General features: G+C 36.9%; 1 pseudogene; it reads left to right on the top strand.

Moving 5' to 3' along the window:
* The first annotated feature begins 3956 nt into the window (after positions 1–3956).
* On the top strand, positions 3957–4556 carry LOC117034909 (60S ribosomal protein L17-like; annotated as a pseudogene).
* The last annotated feature ends 8047 nt before the right edge of the window (positions 4557–12603 follow it).

Raw genomic sequence — 12603 nt, forward strand, 5'->3', positions numbered from 1 at the left:
TAATGTCTATCTCTTTTATCATTTCTTAAATTAAGAACTCTTTTCAAAATAGTTCTGATGCCTTGATACCAGAACAGATATTAAATAAGGCTCATAATTTGTCATTCTTGGGGACATTATAATTATCTGGCTTATAAGCATGTACAGTTTTTGTGTCATGGAGGAAGTCTCAATGGGAATAATTAATAGAAAAATTATCCCACTTTAGTGAGAACATTTTTTTTCTTTCTTTCAGTTGAGGACTTATTTTTTGTGATTAATAATTCTCTCTGAACAAAAAATATTTTCTAATATAATCATATTTTTTTCTTCTTATTTTTTTAACCCTAGACAACTAAGAGACAGTGATTATGTTGACTGGATTTCAGGGTCTGTTAAAATTATGTGCTCAGCTCTGTGAATGACAATATAAACCCTTTCTATTGTAGTGTTGAGGAAATTATTTTCAGTCCTGATAAAATACTGCTCATTTTAACACACTCACTTTACATTTGCTAACTGTCAGAGTCCTCATTTTTCTGCAGGTGTTGCTGTTGTTGTTGCACAATAAATATGAAGATTTTCTTGTCACTTGCTTAATTAAAATAATGGAAAACATACAGTGAAAAGAATATGCCAGTACAATTCTCTCATTAGCATAGCTTCCTTTTATGAGTATTGTTCTTCCAGTAGCTTCAGAAAGCATATTAGTCTGTGTGTTCTCAGAGGTGATTTACAAAACTCATTACATATACAGAAATTATTTTTGAAGCGAAGTTGAATTTAGGAGTGGTGATAAATCCTATGTATGATTTCAAATAGTACACATATCATGTGAAGAAAGCTCTTCAATAAATATAGAAAAACGAGCCTGGATTTTCTAAGATAGACACAATTTCCACTGTTTCCCGTGATGTTTTTTAAATTTGAATGTAGAAAATAGGATAATCTTATTTGCCAAAGAGAATGTGGAAAGGCACGCGAGGTTCTACCATGCTTTGGTTCTGGACTACTACCTGTGTCAGGGGAAACCTGACCTAGTTGTTCTTCTGTGTGCAGCATCGATAACTTTCTCTGAAAAAGAAAAACAGAGTTATCTAAGGGGTTCACGAGATCCTCCTTACATCTCTGCCTTTTCGGTTGCTATGTGCATTGTTACCTTCCTTATGACAACATTCACATTGACCTTGAGCCCCCTCAAATGCCACCATCTCTGTGGTCTTGAGTCATTCCATGAGCTGTCTCTGTGCTAAACCCTCTTGTCCATTTCCCGATCATACTTGGCCAACTCCCAATCATCTTACCTCCTAATCGATCAGAGTTTTCCAAGAGTAATTGGAATCTAAACTGAATAGGTCTTTTCTACTTGCTATGCATAGACCTATCCTGTCCCTGCCTACTGTGATGTCAGCAGAAAAGTTGCATGAGATTTCTGTGAAGCTTAAAGATTAAAGATGCTGAACCCAGTGGGATCAACTCCCTTTGCCTTTCTACTTGTTCTTCTCTACTGCGCTTCACAGAGAGAAGGACTGGAATTAATGATTGGAATTCCAGCATCTTGAACAGGTAGTGACTTTGCAAATGGAAATGATGCACTAGAATGGCAGAGCAGAGAGATGGCACAGCTTGAGTCCCTCGTATCACAGGGAAGCCAATACACCAGCCCTGGGCTGGCTATGTTCAGACTCGTTTTACATGAGAGAAAAATAGACTTTTACTTTGCTTTAGCTGACGTTATTTTTCAGTGTTCAATTTTATGCAACTGAAACTTCATCTGAACTTTTATTATTGGTGTGAAAATTTATTGAAATAAACCATGTGAATTAGTTATTAGTGCAATGCTATTAAATATCATGTTATATATTACATTATATTATATTACATTACATTATAATCATATATATAGAGAGAAAGACAGACACAGAGACATTTTTTCTTTCGTTTTTCTCAAGAGTAAACAGTCAACCAGCTTAATGAGGGAGGAGAGTAAATCTTACATAGCAAAGTGTGTAGCACGGCGATTGTGGACCTCATCTTTGAAAAGATTCAAATTGCTCCACATCCCTCACCTTTCCAAGATGTTGGTAAAATACAATTTTAAAAATTCTGTCTAAAAAGTTAACAGATCGGTGTGGTCTTTGTAGAACTGTATCCTGCATATATATATACCTTCGCATCAAGATCCACAGGCCAGGCTGCTTTGGAAGTGATGGTCACTGGGTACGTCATAGGAATGCAGAATAAATCTAAAGGGCTGATTGAGGCTCCAACTATTGAAGTCTCATGGATGCTAGTTAATAGATTGTTGTTTTGAACGTGCAAAACGCACAGTTTTGTTAATTCTTTGGAACACATTCATAGTTTTTGGGCTATTTGCATGAAGACATTTGTCCCTGATTCCAAAGGTCCTCTCTTCATCACAAGTTGAAAGAAAATATGTTTCAGTTGCACAAGATTGAGTTCTGGGGACTCGCTGTGCAATACTCTGCCTATAGTTAACATTTCTATCTTGTACACTTAAAAAATTGTTAAGAGAGTAGGTCACATGTTGTTCAGTGTTCTTAACACAGTTTCAAGAATGGAAAATATATACATTTTCTAATGGTTTCATGCATTTTTATTTCAGATGAGTAGACCATAAGTAACTGCCTTAATCTGATTTACATGCAGCTTTGACTTAAGTTTTTATTCATATATTTAAGCTTAGATCATGTTTTCTTATTCATTGTGACCGTATTAAAATAGAAGCATCCCAGAAACCACCACCGTAGACTGTTACCCTGTTGGAGTGTTCCTCCAGAGCAGAATGGGTGTCTTAATAACATACTTCAAGTAATAAGCACAATGCCCAGCTTGCTGTAGTGCTACAAAAATATGCTGACATGGCGGTGCAGTACTTTAAAAATTATTTTCGTATAAATTTGTTACAACAGATTAAGCTCTAAATTGATATCTTATTTCTGATGGTTCAGGCTTTTCCAAAGAAATCCTCATAGATTTTCTTTCACCTCTCAAATTATCATCCTTAGTCAGTATTGATTAAGTATCTCTTTTAGGTCTGTTTCCTTGTACGCACTGTGCGAAGCAAGTTCAATCAGCAGCGTTTCTTCTTTTAAAGATCCTTACACCCAAGAGACACACCAATGGTCAACTCGTAAGGGATTCAGGGCAGCACATGGCTGTCTCATTTTTCATCCCAGAGAAAAGATGTTTGTGAAGCTGAAGAGGGAAGATGGCAAAGATTGAATAGGGGATTCATGGCTTCCCTGCCTTTGGGTCTTTATACAACTCTGACTGCTAAAGTAAATACCTCTGTGAAGAGCAGTGTGGTTGTTTGATCTGGAAAAAGGGAAGAAAAAAAATTCAACTTTATGTCAAACTTGGAAATTTGTGATAGCACTTTGGAAACAGTTGAGCACACAAAACATTAGCTAAAGATGTGATATCATTTGGTCTCTCCATGGCCTCCTTTATGATTATAACATACTTGGAAAACTGCCCTTATATGAGTTTTAATTAAAACATTTATGTGGATAGGAGCAAAACATAGCTATGGAAAGGAGAGGTCAATTTAAATGCCTTTCATAGTACTTTTGTAAGAAATTGAACATCATAAAAGTCTTAAAGCCAGTCTTAAAGATAATAATGATGTTAATAATGACAGTGGTATTATCGCCACTGTTTTCAGCACACATTTGGGTAAATACTGTCTGAAGTACTTTGTAACTATCCTATAAGTGTAATCTTCACGGTAATTCTGCAGCATAGTTAAAGATCTTCAAGAGAGCTTGACTACAAAAGCCCCTCTAGCAATTTTTCTCTCGATATATATTTTTCTTCACTAAAACCCCTCAATTAGGCAAAGAAGGGTTTGTGATGGTGGTGGATATAATGATGTCCTGAATTTGTCTTTCCTGTCTTCAGACAATTTATATCACCCTGTCAAAAGATTGTTTTGGCTTTTCCCGAAAGTGGCCTGCGGTGACCTCTGAAAATGGTTCGCTATTCGCTTGATCCAGAGAACCCTACAAAATCATGTAAATCGAGAGGTTCAAATCTGCGGGTTCATTTTAAGAACACTCGTGAAACTGCGCAGGCCATCAAGGGGATGCATATCCGAAAAGCCACCAAGTATTTAAAGGATGTCACGTTACAAAAGCAATGTGTGCCATTCCGTCGTTACAGTGGTGGAGTTGGGAGATGTGCCCAGGCCAAACAGTGGGGTTAGACACAAGGTCGTTGGCCCAAAAAGAGTGCAGAATTTTTACTGCACATGCTTAAAAATGCAGAGAGTAATGCTTAACTTAAGGGCTTAGATGTAGACTCTCTGGTCATTGAGCACATCCAGGTGAACAAAGCTCCCAAGATGCGGCGCAGAACTTACAGAGCTCACGGGCGGATTAACCCATACATGAGCTCTCCCTGCCACATTGAGATGATCCTCACTGAAAAAGAACAAATTGTTCCGAAACCAGAAGAGGAGGTTGCTCAGAAGAAGAAGATCTCCCAGAAGAAACTGAAGAAACAAAAACTTATGGCCCGGGAGTAAATTCAACATCAAATAAATGCTAATAAAAGGAAAAGCAAAAAAAAAAAAAAAAAAAAAGTTTGTTGTGTTGTTTGCTGGTGACTCGATCTCAGAGGAGAGAGTGAAATAAAAAACAAAAATTTATCATACATTTAGTAGAATTACTTCTCATGGTAGTGAAGCATGAAAGTTCAATATTAATACTTGAAGTGTTTACAAGCCCACTTAAAGTGAAAAAATGACTGAAATAGAAAAAGCAGTAACTGTGTTTTTAAGCTTTTTTTTGTTTAAGCAATTGTTTCGTTGTACGTTTCCTTACACCAAATTGACTTTTTGCATGCCCACTTCCAGAGTAATGATGGGCCCTTCAGGTTGGCATCATTTCTCCAGTTTTACTTAAATTTTGTTTAGTACTCAGTAAACATTTGACATAATTTTCACCCATTAATGTAATAGTATAGTTTGCGTTTGTAAACAACCTGCCTCTAAAGGATAAATTGACAGAAAATAATGCAGCCTACACCCATAAGAATAAGAGCTGCTAAATTATAAAATGTCAGGCTGTTTTAGCCAGTAGAAAATGAGAATATTTACTGGTTAAAAATAAATATTGGAAATGTTCCACAGTGATCTATATGTGTTGTTCACAGAATTCATTCAAAAATACAGGCTAGCTTCCAAAAGGTAATGAATATTATGGTAAAGCGTAGAATAAAAGTGCTACTATGTATTGAGTGATGAAGATCAGTTACTTTGATAGTTCTTTATATATGTATTTTAATGTTTTTATAAACCAAATAATTGTAGGCATCTTTTTTGCTTACAATGATTTTTCTAAGTTCCTTGGTATTAATTGTATTTTTTAAAACATTCCTTTATGATGTTGCTACAAACACCTGAATATAACATGCTCCTTTGCCTTACTAAAGAAAAACCAAAAGCACCTGGTTGGTGACTAAATTGAACAAATATGATTTTCTTTCCTTGTATAATGTATGAACATTTCACACTTTACACCAAGGAAGATGTTATGTGAAATAGAGTGCATATTATTGTCATTGTTACTCCCAGATACAGCTAATTTAAGATCCTAAACTTCTAATCTAATGGTAGTGCAATGAAAAACTCTTTAATATGAATTTGGAATGGCACCATCAACACAGAAGTTTATGTTAAGGGGTTCAAATCGAAACATATTGCTTTCCACCTAGCAGATACACAATAATTGAAACAAACCCATCAGTGCCATTAAAAAAAAAATAGTTTGTATCAATGAAATAATTTCATTGGACTGCTTCCTTAAAAAGTTAGTTGCAATTTGAAAGTGGGTGATAATTTTTTAAATTGTTCATGCAAATATGTGTGTCTAGTTGGGAGATCTTGAATTTACCAAAGATTGATTACAAAATTGGCTATAGGCTTTTCTTCTTTCTCTGTATTCATGGCCGACAGAAGGTGACTTTGAATTTCCTCCCATAAAGAGGTAGCATGTTTTTCCCAATTCTTAAATCTGTGCTAGCTTTGGGATTTGTTCTGACCAACAGAATATATCAGATGCAATGTTTTGTTATGTGCTTCCTTTTAGTCCCTTGGAACCCGACTATTGCCTTGTAAATAAGCTGAAGCTAGTCTACAGGATGAGAGATGAGAAGCTCCGTCACCCCATTACCCTAGCCAACTGCCATCCAGTCTTTAAAGCTACAGATTTTAGTGGTGGCATCTTTTTACAGCAAGAGTAGACTAATGCAGAATTTATATAAGAAAAGACTTTAACTCATTTACAGGACAGCAAAAACTGACTTACAAAGACGTAGGGTGGTAAATGAGAAGCTCTAAGCCTCCATTATGTGGACCATGTCATTTACAACAGTTGCTTTTTATTGTGTCACTAAATGTGTTCAAGAGATAAACATTATTCTTCTCACTCCAGTAAGGAAAGAAACGCCTGCAGATGGAAACTCAGACTGAGTTGACGTTCACCTGAGACCTGTGAAACTGGCTAAGAAAGGCAAGGGTTCCGATATTAACCCATGGTTTTGCTCATGGCTATAAAGATGACAGAAAGTAAAATACAGGTGTCGTGTTACCTAGTACCATTGGACGAAGGCAGGCAGCTGCTCTTCTAAACTGTGGGCTATCTCTTAGTGTTTATTGATTTAAGTGGCAATCTACTGAGACAGAAAAGACTTTGCTGGAAAACTGCCTTAAACATCTAGGTAATGTCATGAATTCGATAGGATGCTGTCATAGCACCTCCGACTCAGAGAAAAAACATCCAGGTGAAGGAACATAATTTATCAATATGTAAGTATGGAAGCAAAGATGGGAAGTTTCAAGGGAAGGTATTTATCATGAGATATTGTTCTATTAAGCTGGCTTTGTTTTGGTTATGTCAAGTGATTGATGTGCAGCAGACATAATCAGTTTGTCAAGCAGATGTTAGCCCTGCAAAGTGTCAAGTGCTCAGTGTCCTGTTAGTAAACAGCTGCACTCTCACTGACTCCTGAACAAGAGACTTTCAAGCGTGTGTTAATCACAAATAGCAAAAGCAAAGTCAAAAGGAGGGACAGAAGTGCTTGATAAACTTTTAAAGTGTCAAGAAAAAAAACAAAAACAGATTACATTAAATACAACTTACCATTGAAGAAAAGGCAAAAAAATAACATAAGACAATAATTGAAAAACCACATACTTTGCTTTGCAACTTTTTTCAGTAATTGACTTTTATCGTTCTCTTTCATGAGGAAGATAATTAATCTTGGGAAATAGTTGATGGCTTTAAAATTAAAATTTCTTTGAAAAAAACTGAATAATAGATTTCATATTTTTTTAGAAAGCTATTCTAATCTTGTACCTTATTCAAACAGAATTTCCTTGAGTTGCCGACATTAAAAAAAAAAAAAAAAAATCTTCACTTTGACATTTGGTTGAGTCTCCCATAGCAGGGGCCAGACTTTGACAAATGTTTCTCTAATTTAAAAAAAATGTAGTTAACACATATTTTATGACCTCATACTGAATGCTGGGCGCTGTTTTAGGCACTGGGGATATAGACATGAATAAAATTGTTACCTAATAGAATTTCATTTCCTTTCTTCCTGAATTTAACCAAATTGACTTTGGGAACACCCGATAAGTCCCACTTACTAAGCCCCTTCAAACTGTCCTCATGGGTGCCATATTGGCTGTACTCTTGGCTGCACTTCCGCGGTGTAAAGTCAGGAAGGCTTAATGGACAAGATGTACCATGAAGTTAGATATGTACGGTGGTGGCCTATGGCCTCAACATTTCCTAGTGTGTGGTTTGGGGCAAGACATATCATCTTTTTGATCCTCCTTTCTTCATTAGGGATTATCATGCTTCCATTATAAGATTAGTAAGAGGATGAGAGTTACTTAATACATATCAAATAACTAGGACAGTGACTGCCTATGGTAGTTACTCAACAAACTGAAGTTAATATGAAGTCGTGAGGAGTAAGGTGCTTGCATTTGTTGTATGTTTGCTTGGGTTTTTCATTTTTCTTTTTCCCTTTGGAAATGCAATATTCAGAGGGTGCCAAAAAAATGTATACACAGCTTAAGAAAGGAAAAGAACTATTAAAAGTGGAATACAGTGAATAACACTAGCCTTCACTTGATTAACACCATCATTTCAGCGACGTCATACTGCGCATTGCTGCCATTATTCAATTCAACTTTGGAAACTAATACATACATAGCCTCTCTTAAAATGTGCACACTTTCTGGGCACCCCTGGTATAACTTGGCTAGGTAATGGAAGGTTCTCTGTCCCATAATGTATAATCATATAGAAAGGAGAGTAATGATTATAGAAACATCTATAACTGATGAGGAAAAGAACCGTGTTTCTCCGAAAGTAAGACCTAGCCAGACAATCAGCTCTAATGCATCTTTTGGAGCAAAAATTAATATAAGACCCGGTCTTATTTTACTATAAGACTGGTTTTATATAATATAAGACTGGTTATAATATAATATAACATAATATAATATAACCATATATATTAAAATAAAGATCGGGTCTTATATGATACAGTATAAGACACTGTCTTATATTAATTTTTGCTCCGAAACACTCATTAGAGCTGATCGTCCGGCTAGGTCTTATTTTTGGGGAAACACGGAAGAAATTACCTCTGTGACTTTGGCTCAGTCATTCCACGTCCTTTGGTCCTTTGGCTCTTTGGCTTTCATTCTCTCTGTCATGAAGCGCAGTTCCTGCTTAGTGAAGCACTTGCTTCAGGCACAAAATTTAAGGGGACACCAAAACATTCTGGATTCAAGTAAATATTTCAATGCAGTACATTCTTTCAATTAAATTTAATGTGAAAAAGTGCATGATTAACACGATATCAACTTTTAAAAAAGACAAAATCAGTTATTATTTAATGTTCCTTTCACCTCAGGCAATCTACACACATTAGTTTACAGCTCAGTGAGTTTCCACGAACGAAACACAGTCTCTGAAACCAGCCCTCAGTTCAAGCAATGGGACACGACCAATTAATTTCTCCAGAGCCGCCTCCTGTTCTCTTCCAGTCCACTTTGCTCAGGGTTACCAAAATCCTGCTTTTTCACAACATAAATGAGCTTCACCTATTTTTGTAATTCATATAATCAGAATCCTACAGTGTGTTCTTATTTTGTCTAGCTGCTTTGGTTCAACATTAAGTTCTGATGTGAAATTTGTGAAAATGTATCCATATTTTTGTGCAGGTATAGGAGGTACGTTCTCATTCCTATATAGTGTTCCACTGTGTGAATATAACGCACTGCTCGTTCCACTGTGCCCATCGTTTGACGGCTGATGGGCATTCGAGCAATTTCCTGGATATTAAAAAAAAAACAAACAACAAAAACCCTCCAGAAAACAACAACAACTCAGACTTTCCTCCCTGTGTAGGAAACACTCCGTTCTTCCCTACTGTGTTCCTTCCCTGTGAGTCTCCTTTACTGACCACACAAAACACATCATTTGTGATACTTCTGGTCACCAAATGAATGGACTTTTTCCTCCACACCAAACAATTCTCTGTAACACCAGCTGGGTGTCCTACGATTTAACTCAATTCTAACACTATCTCCCTGGAAATAGCGTCAGAGCTCACAGGTTAAGGACTCAGTCCCACGTGACTGCCCCTTAGTGTGGATGTGTTTGCCAACCTGGAAGTCTCTAAATCCCATAATTTGGGGACTTTTATGGAGTCTTTACCATGTAGGCATGATGGATCATTAATTCCATTTTCAGCCCTTCTCCCTTCTCAAGGGAATGGGAAGCGAGGCTGAAAATCCCAAGCTTCTAATCATGGCTTGATCCTTTCAGTGACCAGCGTTCTTCCAGGAGCCATCCAGGAGTTCACCCAGGACCACCTCAATAGAGCAGAAACTACTCCTATCACCCAGGAAATTACAGGGGTTTCGGGAGTGCTGTGTCAGGAACCGGGGACAAAGACCAATATGAGAACAAGAGACGTCCCCAGTGCTCTCATCACTTAGGAAAGTACAAGGAGCCCTGTGTCAGCAACCAGGGACAGAGACCAGTATATATTTCCCATGAACTCACACTGGAGCAATTAAAAAAAAAATGAGCATGAATTTAATAACACAATAACAAGCAAATTAAAACAAATGAAACCAAGCAAACAAACCAAACAGTGGTTATGGGCATTTGCTTTTTTTGTTTTTCCTTTTGTGAGAGCACCTCAGATATCATTTGGGAAACTTCTACTCCCACATTCCATATTGTGCGGTGGGGCTCTTCATAGTAACAATTTCCCTCCACCTTCCAACCAAGAGGAGTTCATGATCCAAATTAAAACAGTCTATGATTCTTTGCATAGTTACACACAGTAAATATTAGTAGTAGAAAGAGTACCTGCTAGTGGCATCTTTCAACATGCCATGATTCTTCTCCTCCAAGATATCCAGATGTTCAGCTTTGCATCTGATTCTGTGAGCTCCCCAGTGTTCTTTCAATGGATTGCTTTAAAAGATTAATATAGCCAAATTATGTTTCTGGTACTTGTGTCCACAGAATCTTAATGGAGAGAAGTTAGAGCATGTCACATGGGAAGAAAGAGATAGCTAATCTGAATAAATATGAAAGGCAGAAAATGTAAAACTGTGTTACTTGTATGTAGGGAGAATTTGAAAATTTCCCTTAGTATGTGTGACACCATGCATTAAAAGGATTTTAAAAATCCAATGAAGATTTATGCTTTACATAGAATTTTAATCATTATGGCTGACATCCTATCTCTGTAGGCATTGGAAAGTGATGAACAAAACTTTTGGAAATGTCTACGCAGGTGTTTTACATATTTGTAACTGCATAGAGCATTACTTGAGCAATTCAATATGTAGGGTCCTGCAACTATCCTCTCCTGCAACTATCCAGGGGCTGTAGTATCTGATATTGGAAGCAGGCCATACTGTGACTTTCCCAGGTCAGAAGCTTGTATGAAACATGATTGGGCATGCCTTTAAAAAAGTACAAGCTATGAAATATTTGTTGGTAGCAGCACAGAATACAATCTATCATATTTAGTTTCCAGTTCCTGAAGACTTGGAAACACTCTTGAGTTTTAAAGAGACACACAATATCTCATCATGGATTACTACAAAAAGAGCTGTAGTATCCAATGAAATTCAATGCTACCTGTCTCCTCGGGTTACCAGGGAAACTCGCTATTCTATTATTTTGAAAGGTAAATGTTCCTGAATTTTTTTTCTGCCTTTATGTTTTTAAGCCTTTAAATAACTCATGTGGCCATGATGGCTGGAACTCTTCCTGTGATATCATATCTTCTTAGCAGTTGTCAACCACCGGAACACATATGAAAATCATGAAAATTGTCACTATGATTCTGTCCACCTCATCTCTGTTCTTCTTGTGTAGAAGAAAAGGCCACTTTATATAAACTCTGTGTGCCAGCACAGCGTTTGGGAATAAATAGCATTATGTTCAAAGGTAGACATTTTGTAGTCAAATTTAGAATGATCTTTACATGTACAAGTGAAAAAAATGGAGACTGGTGTCTTTTTCTCTACTTAAAACAGGTTGGGTAATCTTGAAACATCCGTCAGCCTTCTAAGTCAAGTGTAGAATCCTGGGTGATTTCTAATCATTTTATTCACTTAATCACTTAATTTTAGTTCTACAAATGGATGATGAACAAAAGCTCCTTGGAAGTTAATTTGGACTTTCTAGATGCCGGATAACTTTATTTATCTTTTCATCAGACACATTCGTAGGCCAAACTGCTCATGATTGTTTCCTAATACACTCAATATTTCAATTGAGTTTTAGTCCAATTTCAATCAGAAATATGAGATCTGTGTTCAAATATGAATTCAGTAGCTGTGTGACCTTGTGCAAGCTACCCATTCTCTCTAAGCATGTCTCCTCGTTTGACACTGGGGAAAAGAACACCTACTTCACAGAGTACCTGTGAGGCTTTAAAGAGATAGTATATGTAAAGTGACTGGAAAATGTATAAGGTTCTACATGCTTTTGTGCTATGCTTCCTCCGGCTTCAAAACCTTCGCATACACTGTTCCCTCAATCTAGACTGCCTCAGTCGCTCTCTATTTTTCAGCGAGATAACCTATTTTTTTCTAGTTGCTTTTCAAATTCTCTAAGCTTCCAGGCTGGGTCTTGTTGTCATCATGCACAATCAGAAGTGCTTTTATGGTATTTCTCATAGGCATTGATGAGACCATCATTTGGGATTTATTGCATTTAATCCTTGAGACTATAAACTCTGTGATGATAGGGGTCCATGTCTATTTTGTTCCTCATTAGACCACAAAACAGAATTCAGCATTCAGCACCTGGTATAGGTATAAGGTATAGTGTCTTTCTCTACAATCACTGCCGTCCCCCAGAGGCCAACATTCCCTCTACATACTAGTCTTACGTTTTATGAACAGGATGATAGCAAAGGATTTGGAAGACCTCAATAAATAACTGCTGGGTGGCAGTAGTTTGGCCAAACTTTGGGTAGCCCTCCAAACTTTTCCTCTTTGGTCCTCTGCTTTGGAATGTTGGGTAGAATTTTTCCTGTTGTTTT

The sequence above is a fragment of the Rhinolophus ferrumequinum genome, chromosome 15 (assembly GCF_004115265.2).
Source record: "Rhinolophus ferrumequinum isolate MPI-CBG mRhiFer1 chromosome 15, mRhiFer1_v1.p, whole genome shotgun sequence".
Lineage (NCBI taxonomy): Eukaryota > Metazoa > Chordata > Mammalia > Chiroptera > Rhinolophidae > Rhinolophus > Rhinolophus ferrumequinum.